Consider the following 4,259-nt stretch of genomic DNA (forward strand, 5'->3'; position numbering starts at 1 on the left):
AAATACTTATTTATATAAATACTTATATATATAATATTAATATGATATAAAAATATTACATGACTAGAAGTGAAATTATAATCTAGAAATTAATATATTGTGTTTAATTAGTATATGAAGATTGAATAAATTCAAAATAATTATAATTTAAAACCTTTTCGAATTATTAACATATTAAATTCGTTAACAAAAATTAGGACATGTGTTATATATATATATATATATATTTATTTATTAATACTGTATCATAACAATTAAATAATAATTCAATCCAACACCACACGCATCTTTTCAAACATTAAGACATGTTGACTTTTCTATATTAATTATTGCACTTATTTTAAATTATAAATTAAAAAAAATTAAGACATGGATTATGTAATTACAACAAATTATAAATTTAAATTATTTAAATAAAAGCATTATAAATTTGGGTATGTTATTTTAGTTTTCTTCATATCATAAATTTGTTTTAAGATTTTAATGTTTTTATTTTACCATGATTCACACCGACACACATATAAATTCAAATCATTTAGGATAAATATTACAATTTCATATATGTCACTTCAATTTTTTTTTCTTCTTTCTCATATTATAAATCTGTATTAAGATTTTAATGTTTTATTCCTATTAAGATTCTTATTATTTAATATATATGATAAGACTGAAAATCATATAATAATCTAAAAATTAATAAATTATGTTTAATTAGTATATTAAGATTGAATTATTATTAATCTTTATGATATTTAATATATATTTAATTTCTTTTATTATTTTAATGTAAAATTTAAATAATTTAATAATGATTCATGTATTTATTTTTATATATTAATTAAGATGAATGATTTAAAAGAATTTTTACGATTTTTAATTAATATTATTTAATAATTTTATTATTAGTTAGTTTTTATAACCAATATTATAAAATAAAGATTTAAAGGCATGCCCTTTATTTTATTTTATATTATCATTTGCAAATTGTTATATTTTAATATAAGTTTTAAGTTATAGTTACTTTGGACATCGAACAACAATAACGGAGGAGTTATTCTTATATTTGGGATGAGTTTTTCTTTATCTGTTCTGGTAAGCATTTTTTTTTTCTAAATTATTCTTATTTTTTATACAAATTTATTGTTTGTAAATATAAATAATTTATAAGTTGGTTTTTTTTTAATTGGCAAGGATTACCTACCGAATTTTGTAACAACGCTCTATTAAAAAATGAAAATCATATAAATTTAGTAGATCCTACAAACAACATATTTCAATGTAATTTTATTTGATAAATTAAAACTCCTTTCTACAACTATTTGAGTGGAGAATGAAAACACTTTTACAAATCCAATAATATCAAGAAAGGAACTAATATCCTACTTGGAGTGATGAAGGACAACCATAATTACATTTACCTTCATTTTATGTTTAGTTTACATTAATATGTGAAGTTTATAATTTTTAAAACCTCTCCTTAAAGTCCCATGGGATGAAATCTTATTAGATTGATATTTGATTTTATATTGATGAGAAAATGAGCACCTCTCTCCATTTTTAGATATAGGCAATTTTATGATGAAGTGTCTCAATTTTTAGATATTGATAATAATATGTTCAAATAATTTATTTTCATACCTCTTGATTTATATGATTTCTTTTGATTTGAAAATTTATATTTATATTATAGTTTTCTAAATATTATAGTTTCTTATGTAAAATCTTTTAAATGTGATTAATCTAACTTTTACGTCATCTAATTCAAGAACCATTATTAATATATTAAATTTATGAATAATTCTAACTTCACTTATTATCAATTTTCTAGAATTTCAAATTAAGTCAATTAAAAAATAAAATAATATTATTTTTTTAAAAAACTAAATCAAACATTTCATTATTTAAATTGGTATTATTTTTATTTCATTATCTTACTTTCTCATTTAAAATTATCAATAAAATAAATTGGTATTATTTTGATTCCATTATCTTATTTTCTCATTTAAAATTATCAAAAAAATGGAATTATAAAGGTCTAAGGTGAAGTAGAAGGTATTAAAGATGGAAGTCAAGGGAGAAAGAGTATAAGGTAAAATTGATGAAGGTTGTTGTGCTGATTTATTATAAGAAAGAAGATATATATACAACAAAGAATAACAAAAACCCAAAACAGAAAAGAGTAACAGAAAAATAAAGCAAAACGTAACAGAAAGATAAAGCTATATCTGAGAGCCCCCCTCAAGCTGGGAATGAATATTAAGCATTCCCAGCTTGGAACAAAGATCTTGAAACAAAGTCAGAGATAGAGCCTTTGTGAACACATCTGCTAGTTGAAGCGAAGATGGAATTGGCAAGAGTTTAATCAATCCATCATTAACTTTGTCTCTTACAATGTGGCAGTCAATTTCAATATGTTTAGTCCTTTCATGAAATACTTGGTTAGAAGCAATCTGTAATGTTGATTGATTGTCACAATATAACAATGCTGGATTAATAGATGTCACATGAAAATCTACAAGTAAGAATGTGAGCCATTGAATCTCACAAGTAGTGGAAGCAAGGGCACGATACTCAGCTTTTGAGGAACTCCGAGACACCGTAGATTGCTTCTTAGAACGCCACGATATTAAAGAAGATCCAAGGTAGACAGAAAAACCAGTGATAGATCGACGAGTGTCAACACATCCTGCCCAATCTGAATCGCTAAAGGCCTTAAGCTGAAGAGAACTATTTGCAACAAGAAATATACCTGCCCCAGGTGTACCTTTCAAATAACGAAGGATTCAGAAGGTAGCTTGATAATGATCCTGAGTAGGAGATAACATGAATTGACTCAAATGTTGGACAACATATGTGATGTCTGGGCGTGTGTGAGTTAAGTAGATAAGTCTGCCAATCAAATGACGATATATAGATGCATCTGGAAGAGGTTCACCCGAAGTAGAGTGTAGACGAGTGTTGTAATCAATGGGAGTTGAGACTGGATGAGAGGCTAACACACCATTATCAGATAATAGATCAAGTGTGTATTTGCGCTGACAAAGATGAATACCAGCTTCAGTATGAGCAACTTCAAGACCAAGAAAAAAACGTAGATTTCCAAGATCTTTTATTTTGGAAGTAGAGTCAAGACATGAGGTAATACATGTGATTTCAACAAGATCATCTCTAGCAAGGATAGTGTCATCAACGTAAATAAGGAGAGCAGTGATGTGAGATGTAGAAAACTTAAGAAATAAAGAGTGATTTGAAGCAGAATGGTGATATCCATTATTAATCAAAAAAGAAGAAAGTCGCGCATACCACTGGAGACTAGCTTGTTTAAGACCGTAAATGGAATGTTGAAGTTTACAAACTTGTCCAGGTTTTAAAAGGGGTAAACCGGGAGGAGGCTGCATGTATACTTCCTCATTCAAATCACCGTGCAAGAAAGCGTTATTTACATCTAGTTACTTGAGATGCCATTTATGGTTGGCTGCAAGAGCAAGAAGAAGTCGAACTGTGGTTAGCTTGGTGACAGGCGAGAAAATGTCAAGATAATCAAGTCCTTCCATTTGTGTGTATCCCTTGGCAACTAAATGTGCTTTATAACGTTCAATGGTACCATCGGAATTGTGTTTGATTTTAAAAATCCATCGACATCTAATTGCAGCTTTATGCATAGGTAAATCAGTGAGAACCTAAGTGTTATTCGTTTGTAAAGTAGTGAGCTCAGCATGCATAGCCTTAAGCCTGCAATCAAATTTGGCCGCTTCAGCATACATCTTTGGTTCAGACATAGTAGAGATAGACATGATATATTTATGAAAAGTGGGTGATAGGTGATGATAAGAGAGGAAACGTTCAAGTGGATAACGAACAGTAGCAGTATTGGTGCCAGTTGATGTAAACGCACTGTGAAAATCTTTTAGATATGTAGGAGGTTGACGAAGATGGGTGGATCGACAAAGTTCGTGAGGAGGGGAAATTTGTATACTTGAAGGTGGATTATGTGTAGTAATAGGTTCAAAATGATGAGGATAATGGAGAGTGTGGTCATGATACGTAAAAGAGGTAGGGTGAGGTAAAGAAAATGAATTAGAGGCTTGAGCAAATGAAGTATGAACGTGAGGAAAATGGTCCTCATAAAATATAACATTTCGAGAAATAGTGATATCATGAGAATGCAAGTTATAAAGCAAGTATCCTTTGGTGTGGGGTTTGAAACCTAAAAAAATGGATGGGTGGGCACGAGGATCAAGCGTTTTGCGTTGTGTAGT

The sequence above is a fragment of the Cajanus cajan genome, chromosome 9 (genome assembly GCF_000230855.2).
Source record: "Cajanus cajan strain Asha chromosome 9, NIPB_CcT2T_4, whole genome shotgun sequence".
Classification (NCBI taxonomy): Eukaryota; Viridiplantae; Streptophyta; class Magnoliopsida; order Fabales; family Fabaceae; genus Cajanus; species Cajanus cajan.